The sequence below is a fragment of the Callorhinchus milii genome, unplaced genomic scaffold, assembly GCF_018977255.1.
Source record: "Callorhinchus milii isolate IMCB2004 unplaced genomic scaffold, IMCB_Cmil_1.0 Scaffold12, whole genome shotgun sequence".
Taxonomy (NCBI): Eukaryota; Metazoa; Chordata; class Chondrichthyes; order Chimaeriformes; family Callorhinchidae; genus Callorhinchus; species Callorhinchus milii.
In genome coordinates, this window is record NW_024704753.1 from 1,094,919 (window position 1) to 1,107,093 (window position 12,175).

Genomic DNA, 12,175 nt, shown 5'->3' on the forward strand with positions numbered 1-12,175 from the left:
CCTCTCCTTCTGTCCTCTCCCCCTCCCGCCCCCAGGCAAAATATAATAATAATAACGCCTTATCATATCTTTGAGGCGTCTCAAAGCGCTTCCCAGAATATATTGTAAAGTAAACTGACTGTGTAGTTTGTGGGCGAATCGCAGCAGCCAATTGCACACAGCAGTGTCCCACAAACAGCTGTGGATTGATTGACCTCATTATTATTATTGTTTCTGGGGAAGGATTAGATTAATATTCCTATTAAATCCCCAATTCCTGGTTATGATAAGCTTGGGGTTGCAGACAGGTAATCTGAAGATTCATTGGAGAAAAGTGCGTAACTCTCCAACCGTGTGATGTGATAGGTCTCTGACACACACACACACACACACACAAACATACACACGCACAAACATAGACACACACACAAACACAGAGACACACACGACATATACACACACATACATACACACACACACACAGAAACGCGTCACCATGCTCAAGATTCCACAAAGCAAACCGCTCGCTCCACTGAGAGCCCAGCAGATGTCTAGAAACTCGGTGTCCTAGATGCCGAGGCCTCCCCTGGAGCCTGGAGCTTTGCCCTGGACAGAAGGCTTGCTGCAGTTAGCTCACACTCAACCCGTAAACAGAAGCTGTGCTCCGAGATCTTTGGGAACATTGGTTGCAGATTCCCCCAAGTGTCTATCACAAAACCGGTTGGGATGAAGGCAGCTCCTGGGCACCAATCGCTTTCATTCCTCCAAATCTAATATTCCCAGCACAACTTCCAGCCCTTTTCTCAAATGATAATAGTCTCTCTCTCTCTCTCTCGCTCTCTTTCTCACTTACATTGTGGAGTCCTGTAGCTCAGTGGTTAGAGCACTCGCTTTGCAAGTGAGAGATCTGAGTTCATTTCCAGGCAGAGGGCGAAACCTTGGGCAAGTTTCCTTACTCCACACAGAGCCTAATAATAATCCTCCAAAAAACCAAAAACAATAATTAAATTGGTCATTTTCAATCTACGACTGTTTGTGGGACATTGCTGTGCGCAATTGGCTGCCGCGTTCGGCCACAAATATACAGTCAATTCACTTTACAGTGTGTTCTGTGAAGCGCTTTGGGACGTCCTCCTGACGTGAAAAGCGCTATATCAAATGCAAGGATTATTATTTATTATTATTACATTGCAGTCACTGGTGCATACACCCTCCAGACTTTCCAGCATCAGACACTCACCACTAAATCCCAAATCAATCCTGGCCTTTTCCCTCATCTAAAGTACGTGCTGGCGTCACCGGGCCCTGCATCAGACCCAGGAACCCCAGGCCACGTCGAAACAAAAAGAGGAAAAAGAACCAGAGAGGGGGAGACGAGGAGAAATGTTTTTACGCCGAGGGTTCAATGGTAACTTTCAAAAGGGAATTGGATATTTACTTGAAAAGAAAAGAAAATATTTGCAGAGCTATGGGTGTAAGAGTGGGGGAGTGGGACTAGTTGGAGAGCTCTTTCAAAGAACTGGCACAGGACACGATGGTTCAGTAGTATCTGTACCCAACCCCCCCTTCACCCCCCACGCGCCCCTCCCCCCCTGTGAGTGCAATAATTCTCAGGTTTGAAATTAACACTTCAAACGTGTTCGATTTCCTGCAATTACCACGTACTGAAATGTGTGATTGTCTCCATCTCCCTCTGAACCGAGCGCACAAGCTCCGCTGGTGTGACTGCGCAGTCAATAATCTGCACAAAGATGCCTTCCATCGAGGACTTCCAACAAGAAACCGTGATGAGAGCGACTGGTCAACAATCAATGGCCGACAGACAAATTGCATTGTCCTTCAACCTTTAGGGGTTTGTTGGCCAGGACACCGGGAGAGAGAGAGAGAAACTCCTTTCTCTTTTTGAATAGCGCCAATGGATCTTTAATGTCCACCTGAACAGACAGAAGGGGTTTAACGTCACATCCAAAGAGACGGCACCTCTGATAATGCAACACCCTGGCTCAGAGGTGATGGAGAGAGAGCGAGAGAGAGAGAGAGAGCGCGCCACCACTGAGCCGGGCCGAGACACACGAGATGTCTTCCCGTGCAAATGCCTTAAAAACACAAGAGGAACTCAACACCCAGAGAGCTCGACCTAAAGATTGATTCAGAAAGAAATGAGCAGAATACAGAAATTACTGTGGGCACCAGTTTGTGATCTAGGAGGCTTAATCTTTAAGAAAGTGAAATTGAGGAAAGATAGCTTTTAATGGTCTAATTAAAAATAATTCCCTCAAATCTTCGGCTGCCTTAAAGCTGGTGTCTTTAATGTGAGAGAGACAAGTAATACATTGATTTAAGTACAATTCACAGTGGAGCATTTGAGAATAGCAAACAGGAAATTGTACTTTGTAGATAGAATACACACAACCCTAGGGTTATGTAGAACACTTAATCTGTTGCTCAGGCAGACGGTAGAACAGGTTACAGAGAGGGTGAGGGTGGTTCAGGGCATGGGACTTTCCTAGGAAAGGACTGGATGTTTAATAGGAAGGCTGACAGGCCGGGATTCTGGGAGAAAGAGATAAAAAAAGAAAAAAGGTTTGAGGACCTTATTCACCAGAACCGCTCTTACAGTCTCTTTCAGGTTCATTTTGAGTCAACCTCAATGCCGGCGGTGGGTGGGGTGGGTGGTGGGGGGAGAAAGAGAACAGTACATGTCAAGTTGGGGAAAGGTACATAGCGTTGGGGAATTTTTTTCCAATACAAGGTCTTTTTTGTGGGTCTTATCCTTCCTCAGCACGCATCTGCCCAATGATGGTGGCGTCCGTACGTAAGTGATTAGTTGTTAACAGGACCAGTAATAAATCCTTTCCATCAGCTAATTTCATAATAACAACTCCCAGATTCCCTTTACACACGGGTTTCTACACTAAGGTACAATAGACTAAAGCCAATGAATGACACAACAGTTTCTCAAGAAAGATTAGGAGTTGTTTTGCTGAGAATATAAAGTCCCATTATCTGAGAACAATGAGTACAAATACTCCCGGACTGATAATGGGATGGAATTTCAACAGGACTATTCGTCGAGGGCACTACAATAGGCAGGCAATCCAGAGACTTTCAACGCATAAAATATTCAACGCCGCATTTTAAATGCTCCTTTATTCGAAACCCACCACCCCCCCAATTTTGAATCACTTGTCTGTCTGCAGTAGGATTCACTCTGCGCCTGGAGAACCCTCGGTAAATCCATTTTAATTATCAGATCGCTGGAATGTGAATAGCTCCGCTCGTTCATCATTACAGGTGGATACCGGTCACTTTGGAGTACCGGAGCATATTGATTACAACGCTCGCCTCGCAAGCCAGAGGATCCGGGTTCAATTCCCGGGCAGGGCCAAACCTCAGGCGAGTTTCCTGACTCCTAAACGCCTCTCCGTTTACCGAGCAGCAAGTAGGAACCCGGTTGTTAGTCGATTAGCGGAAGGCTTTCCTGCGGTAATAATCCCTTCAAAATAAAAACCACTCAGTCCACGACTGTTTGTGGGGACGCTGCTGTGCGCAATTGGCTGCCGGGTTTCGCCCGCAAAACACACAAGGAACTCACTTTACAGTGTACTCTGTGAAGCGTTTTGAGACGCCTCAACAACAAGGATTATTATTATTATTATTTTGTTGTTTTCTCGCCCGCGGCCCCCCCCCCTCCCCTGTGGCGGGCACAGAGACGAGAGTCGTCGGAAAATAAACCACAGCCTGTCATCGCACCAGGAGCTATTCCCAAATGGATTACGGGACACAGCAACGGCTTCTCGCTGGGACTCAATCGATCGGCTTTAAATTAAAAACAAACCCATTTCAAAATAAAATACAAACTAAACGGTTAGACAAACTCAAACCTGATATACTGCGACTTGTTCACTAAACACGGAGCGAGTGGGTTGGGGGCGAGTGGGGGGGGGTTTGCTTGGGGGCAAGGAGAGAGAGAGAGAGCAGGGAGGTCCCATTTGTGAAATTTACACTCGGAGTTAAATGAAATAAGACGGTGAGCGCAGCGGGAAAGCAGAAATCAATAGCCTTGCTAAGAATGGATTAGATTACCAGGCGCTGTGCACCACAGCTGAGGTGATCTACGATATCGACTGCATTTAAAATGCATTTTTTTGAGGAATTGATAGCAGTAAATTACAGGCAATCAAAACGAACGTCGCAATAAAACAAGCCGCACTTTGTGCAGCACCGCTCCCCGCAGGAGACTGTCTCGGAAGTGGCTTCGGAGGATGCCAGGGTTTGGACGCATCGTGCAAAGTAGAGTCATAATCGTCTGGTTGATTAATGTTAATAATATCCTCGCATTTGATGGCAGCGCCTTATCACGTCTCAAAGCGCTTCACAGAATACATTGCTATCCAAATGTAATGTTGTTGTTACTGTTGATTGTCTGTGTATTTTGTGGGTGAAACCCGGCAGCCAATTGCGCACAGCATCGTCCCACACACAGCCGTGGAATAAGTGACCATTTAACATTTTTTTTAAGGAATTAGTATCCGCCAATCGACTGATAACCGGGTTCCCTCAGGTATTTATCCAATTCCCTTTCAATTCCTCTGTTCCTCCCCCAAAGTCGCCAAATAAATTTCCAAGGTCTAAGTTTTAATGTCTCTGCCTTCGCTCGCAGAACTTCGAATTTGCTCGAATTATGTTTTTGAACGTAAAAGAATTAAGCTGTCTCAGCGCTGGAGGGGATGCTGAACTGAAGCAATTGGGCTGCAAATCATGACAGCTGTTCGAGATGGGAGATGAAAGTGAGTTGCGTTCTCTCTGCTAAAAACAGGAGCGAGTGAGTCTCAGCCTTGGGTTAGGTACAGACGCTTTCGCAATCTGTCATCATAAATACCGCTCTGTGCAAAGGGGAGCAAAACAGCACCGTATCGGTCTCCAGAACTGACGTTACTTCATTACTGTCCTCGTCAGCGCGGAATGGGATATGTGGGAAAAGAACCTCCTGACTGACAGGAAATGTGAATCGTGGCCTTCCTGACACTCATCCTTATCTTCTTGTTCCTGCCGTTTCGTTTCCAGCCATTTTCACGCACACTATCCCCCCAGCTAGGCTTCCCTCCATCACCCCTCTCCCCTCGCCAAACCTCCAACGACAACAACAACTTGCATTTATACAGTGCCTCTCACGAGGGTAAGGTCCCAGAGCACTTGACAGTTACACGGTTACCCCGGACCTTTCGTTCTGTAGGTTGTTTTTGTTTTTGTTCTGAGGGAGGGGGGGAAAAAAATCCATCAGAGAATATCTTTCGTCCACCGAGATTGAAACAACCACTTTGCTCAGCGAAGATTCAAATAAAAACCCCATTAAAATTGGCCCCGAATCCAGAGGTCTCGTTCACTAAAGTCTAAACTATCTAAATGTGCTTTTTCTTTCAACAAAAAATGTATCGCTCTTTAAGGAAAGCTTTTCAAACTTTTGTTCTGATTTGGAATGAAGCGGAGACTTTGACACTAATACGTTGGGTGGATTCTGATCTTGTGTAAGAGATCACATTGCCCAGGTCCGTCACACCATAAGGAACATCTAGTCCTGGGATAAACTGTCCAGCTGACCCAAAGTAAAATAAATGCAGCTCTGTCTTTCAAACCCCCCCACCCCCACCCCATCAAAGTCATTGCCAAATCACTGTTCATTCCCCTCTAAACTCCACTACACACACCACACACACACCGCACACATAAACCCCATGTGAGACTTGAACCCATCAACTATTCATCCTGTGAATGGAACATTATTCAAAGTCAAAAACACAAGTCAGGGAACATTTCAGTGTCAGAGTCACTATTTCATTTGACTTTGGAACAAAAGGCAATGATAATAATAATAATTATTATCATTGCCTTTTATTATTATTATTTATGTTTGGGTCCAGCGCCTCTCACATCAGAAACGTGACCCTAAGTCCTTCACAGGATCTACTGTAGAGTGGAGAGACTGTGTGCCTTGTGGGCGAATGGAAGTCAAGGAGTAACGATCAAATGAATACCAAGCTGGGAACAATCGGTGCCTCGGGCAGAAAGACAACACATCTCCGAGGGAATCAATAGAGGGTCACACAACTACAAGGAAGGTAATGTTTACAATTGGGATGTCAGGCATCGAACCAATAAAGAAATTAACGCTGTGCGTGTGGGACGGTGTAGTTGAAGAGAAACACTCAATCAAGACATTACTCACTTTATCAACAAGTCGCCATTGGGAGAAACGGGGACTTAAAGGTACCAGAGGGAGGTAGGGAGGGAGCGAGGCGATGTTTCTGGGGTGAAAATGCAGGAATACACATGACACGACCACCCCACCATCAGCGGTTAGGCCTACAGCCTCTCTGTCCCCACCCTCTGTAACTCCATCCCACAGTCCCTTCGCCTCTCCCCTTCCCTTGCCTCCTTCGGGGAGCATCTCAAAACCCTCCGCTTTGACCGCGCCTTCGGTCACCCTCCCACCCCCACCCTCCCTGCCCTCCACCCCCTCCTGATCCCAACCAACAGCTCGGGTCCAAATCCCTGACTGTCCAGGAACTCGGGATGTCCCCCCCCCCGACGTGAAAAGCGCTGTGTAAATGTCGTGTGTTGCTGAATGGAGTTAAGACGAGGTTTAATCTGCGCAACACGAACACGTGCACCGGGATTTCACAAGCTCCTCCATCTACCTTGTTCCTTGTTACCCTGAGAAGGGACCAGATACTGACCTCCTGTTTATGGCTATTGAGGGGACGTTGCCTAGAAACAGCGCCCCCCCCACTCTCTTTCTCTCTCCATTGATCCCTTTCATGTTTATTCCACTTGCCATTAGCAGTGAGTGAATGTTAATGGGAGCTTCGCTGTGGTACAACCTGAACCATCGGCGTGGACCGCTCGCAGTGTCCAGTGATGGTTATCAAAACAAGACCTCACTGGGCACGAGCTTCAGCTAAATCTGCGACAAATGGAACCACCCATTCAGGCAGACAGACAGACGGACAGACAGACAGACAGACAGACACACACACACTCGCGCGCACACACAGGCAGTGTTTCAACAAAAAAAGAACACTGATTAATATCAATTCAGAATCTAAGCAATCGTAAACAGGAAATAACCCTCACATTTGATGCAGCGCCTGATCACGTCACCCGACGTCTCAAAGTGCTTCACAGGATACACTGTAAAGTGCAGTGACTGTGTATTTTGTGGGCGAAACGCAGCAGCCAATTTTGAGCCCAGCAGCGTCCCCACAACCAGCCATGAAACGAGCGACCAATTTTATTTGGGGGATAATTTGGCCAGAAATTCCCTTCTCTTTTCGAATAGCGCCATCTCCTCTGCGAGACCCCCCCCCACCGAATTCCTCCCTCCCTCTCTCACCTTGTTCGAGGTCCTTCTGAAGGCCTACCTGTTTGCCCGTGCTCTTTTGGTCACCTTTCCCATTCCCCCTCCCTCGGGTTCCCAGTCAGCCGGCAAGGTTCTAAGTGCTTTGTATTTGAGACGTCCGATGGGCACTGCGTAAATGTAAACCGTGTTGTAATTGTGGGTAAAACGTGTCCCGTTTTAGATGTAACAGAGGATCAAGTCACACTGGGAAGATCGTGCGGGGAGTGGGATTGAAGTGAAGCCAATCAAAGGCATCTTTTGATTGCCTGAGATCTAAGACTGGCAAATCATTATGGTTTTAATTAGCACAGAGGTGCCCAGTGCCTGTGTTTACTCAGTGTTTCATCGCTGGGAGCTTCTGGAGAAGCACTGCATCGCACCAGTGCATTTCAGAGATCTATAAATTAACTCATCTTCAAAGAATTGGGGACCGTGATTAAAAAGATCCTTTCAGCTTATAAACAGAAATGCTTTTCAGTTTAGCAACCGAGCCAGCGAGCAAGCAACTGAGTGACTGACCAAAGCGAGTGAGGGAGAATTTTCCAACCAAAAGAAACACCATAATACAGTAACCCCACACCCCCGGTTTACTGGACTCTGGGTTTCCGGAATACAATCCCTTCTCTCTCTGAGACGGTGCTTTCCACCTGTCGATCCCAACCCTCAGCTCGGGTGCAAATCCTTAACTGTCCAGCGCCTTGGGATGTCCGCCTGACGTGAAAAGCGCCGTGTAAATGCAATTTGTTGTTGTATTTGTTTCAAGGATTCATTCTGTTGGTACACAAGGCACAGTCAGGTCCCAAAGGAATCCCTTGTGCTCCTTGTGTTTGTCTTCTCTCCAGAATCAATACGACTTCCTGGAAACTCGCAGCACACTAAGAGGAGGATTTTAGGAGCTGGCGGTTTGGCGAGGGTAGGGGGGGATGTGGGGGGGAGAGGGTCACGTGCTCAGGTTGGGTGCGTCCTCTTGGTAAAGTGAATTGACTGTATATTTTGTGGGCACAACGCAGCAGCCAATTGCGCACAGCGACGTCCCCACAAACAGTCGTGGGCTGAGTGACAAAAGTATTGTTATTTTTTTTGGAGGGATTATTACCCCCCGGAAAGCCATCCACCAATCGAGTAACAACCGGGTTCCTATTTCCCGCTGGTAAACAGAGGCGTGAGGAGTAAGGAAACTTGACTAAGGTTTCGTCCTGTCCGGGAATCGAACCCGGGTCCTCTCGCTTGCGAGGAGAGTGCGCCAACCACTGAGCTACAGGACACGAGTAAAAGGCAGCCAAACAGCACATCAGCATCATGTTAATTCGACACGGTGGGAGTCCTGCCCCCCCCTCCTCCTCCCACCCCCACACACACACACCTGTCACTGACACAACAGGCACCTTCAGACAGTTGCAGTTCAGGGAGCCAGGAAAATGCAATGCACGTTGCGAGAGGAAATGGAATAATGTTAATCTTCTCGATTGCAGCTCTTTAATCCTTACAATGCAGCTTAATCCCTCGCTGGCGGAGCCATGTAATTGGGGGGGGGGGGGGGGGTGGGTCGGCGGTGGGAGAGAGCAACTTAACATTTCACCGACTGCCAGGCAAAGAGAGCATCCAATTTCGAGCGAGCGATCAGATTAAGCCTCGGCCACCTCTGCTCGCACCTTTCCTCGCGTGCAATTTCCACCTGAAACAAAGGGTCCTCACTCTCTCCATGGGGCGGGGGGGGGGGGGGATGGTGGAAACAGAGCCAGGGGTTGGGGAGAATGGGGGACGGGGGGAATTCTTCACATCACAGCGGACACGCAAACCTCATCTATCAGCTCGAGACACATTTTGTTAGTGTGAAAGATCCGTTTTTGTTTTAATATTAAACCAGGATATTTTTTTTTCTGTTTTACGAAGAACCCCAACTGATTCCATCGAGGGATCCAAACAGAGTCCTGCACTAGAGGAGCTCCAGCTACAGAGCTAATGAACATCTGCACCCACAAGATGGATCTGCTGTCCCCCTCTCTCTGTGAACCGTGCCCTGTACTGAACACCATGAGTTATTCGGCACATTTACTGCAGGAGCTTTTTTTTAATTTAACCATAAAGATTCCCCCGCTCCCCCTTCATGGGAATTCGCTTATAATAATAATAATAATCCTCGCGTTGTTGCTTATTATTGACCCGAGGCCAGGAGGTCGTTTGAAGGAATTAAGAATGGAAATTAAAAGGCGAAGCGAGACTTTGGATGAGCGAGATGGGCCTATTGGGGAACATCACCTTCGCTGTGTGTGGTTTAATGATTTCATTCATAAAATGCCTGGTCAATTCACTTTACAGTGTATCCCCTGAAGCGCTTTGAGACGTCTCAACTAGCTGATACCAAATGCAAGGATTATTATTATTATTTGGCACCTTCAAACCAACAAGGCTGGAAGAGAAGCCGAGGCTTGCGATTAAGACGTGAAAAGCGCCATATCAAACGCAAGGATTATTATTATAATAATAAATAATGACTACATTTGATGCAACAGCTTTCACATCGGGAGGACGGCTCAAAGCCCTTCACAGCGTTTACTGTAAAAGTGTAGTGACTGTGTGTTTTGACTGCCAAATGTGATTTGACAACGTGTGCCCTGCAACGTCCCGCCAGCCCAGAATTTGCTGGCGCTCTAAGGGTTAATGACGAAAGGGAGCGGGTTATTCGATCACTGTAAGGATGCTTTACAAATGCAAAATAAACACAATGTGAATAATTAGTATAATTAAACGCTCTTCTTCCTGACAAAGATCGGTTGCGAGTCTCGGAGCGAGGCTGAGCACAGTGAACGTTTCTGGAATGTTTTTTGGGGGGGAGCGAGCGGGGGAGTGGGGGGGTCTCTAATTCAAGCACCGGACAATAAACTGCTCGTTGTGTTCAGTAACACTCTGCCGCTGATTTATAGCCCCTCCCTCCAGCAATGCACTAAGGTTCTCGGAAAGGAGAGATTATATAAAAAAAGCTATTCCGCCCATTCCGCTCAGCTGGCTCTGGCCTCCCGCTTGTCCCTTATGCCCTCTGTTCCACCATCGGTGGCCGCCCTTCCAGGCACTACGCCCCGAAACTCTGGAACGCTCTCCCTCAATCCCTGAGGGGTGCAAGTTGTTGTTGTTGGTCGAGAGTAAATGCGACTTGATTCACGGTGGGATTTAGTGTGCGATGGGAAGATGGCTGTGAGCATGTTCTTGTCTCATTGCTTCAACCACACCAGCTCTGCTCGAGTCCACAAACAGTCAGTAAAGGACGTTTCCCAATTCTAACTCCATCCATTTGATCCCCAGCCCAAAGCCAGCCATAACCTGAGATTGTCTCGCTGGGAGACACAGCAACACTAGTGTACACTCTCCTCACCCCTGACTTCTGTTTCACCTCAGAAAACTGCTCAATCAACATATTAATATGCATTTTGATTCAGCACCTTATCACGTCATTGAGACGTCTCAAAGCGCTTCCTATGATATACTGTAAAGTGTAGTGACTGTGTATTTTGTGGGTGAAACGCAGCAGCCAATTGCGCACAGCAGCGTCCCACAAACAGTCGTGGATTGAGTGACCAATTTTTAATTTGAGGGATTATTGGCCAGGACATTGGGAGAAAGAAATTCCCTTCTCTTTTTCCAACAGTGTCATGGGGAGCTTTAACAGTCACCTGAACAGGCAGATGGGGGGGACCTTTATTTGACGTCTCATCTGAAGGGCGGAACCTCTGACAATACAACACAGCCCGACCAGCGCCACATTGGAGAGTCAGCTCAGACTGTGGGGTTCCAGGTCCTCACTACCCGGGAGAAAAGGAGGGCTGGAGACGAGAACCTGCACAATAACCCAAGTGACAATAATTAAACCAATTTCCTTTCCTCAGCAATAATGGCGTTCACTCATTAGCCGTCCTTTTGTCCAGGAGGATTTTGAGCGGAAGGCAGTGATTGTAAGGAACGCACCTGTTTCACTCAGACCAACGCATGCTCCTCGGAGGATTAAACTCAGCTGCGTTACGATGGGGGAAGAAGAGAGGAAAGGGGGTGGGGGGAAGGTGTTAAATTTCCAGGAGCGTGAAGGAACTTAATCCATTACGTACAGAGTAACCGTAGACCTGCGGCAAAATGAAACGGCTCCCAATGAATTCATGAGGTCATAAAATGCTTCGCGCAGGTTATACGGAGAGTGAGCGAGCAAGAGAGGGAGAGAGACAGAACATGGAGATTAGGTTACAAATCAATAAACTGCACCTAGCCAGGCCTTATTTCACACAGCTGTCAGAAGCCAGCACTGGATCACAGCACATGACTGATGATCGCTCTTGCTCAGATGTCCTTGTGATGTTACGCCTCTGTGTTCCTGGCAGGTGCTGCCATATTGGTTGACGTGGTTTTGACGAAAGGCGCCTTTGGTTTTCGGCAGCCTGTTCTAACAGCTCGACATCACAGCAGACCCTCCTCAGGGGCGCCCACACTCTCGCTCTCTCAAGTGGCCGAACTCTCCAAATCCGGCTTTGCCCAGACACAGAGTGAGGAGCGACTTCAAGGCTCCACTCACAGAGAGAGAGAGAGGGAGAGAGAGACAAGGCAATAATTACATGGATTCGCTCTTCCAAATTGCATTTCGAGTCGAGGCATTTGGGATAGACAGACAGACAGAGAGAGCGAGAGAGAGAAAGAGAGAGAGAGAAGGGTAAAATAAAGAGAAAGCTAAAAGGAGAAAGAACTTGTATTTTTCACACGCCTTCGACGTCTAACGTCTCAACAACAGCAACAAATGACATCTATATGGTGCCTTTC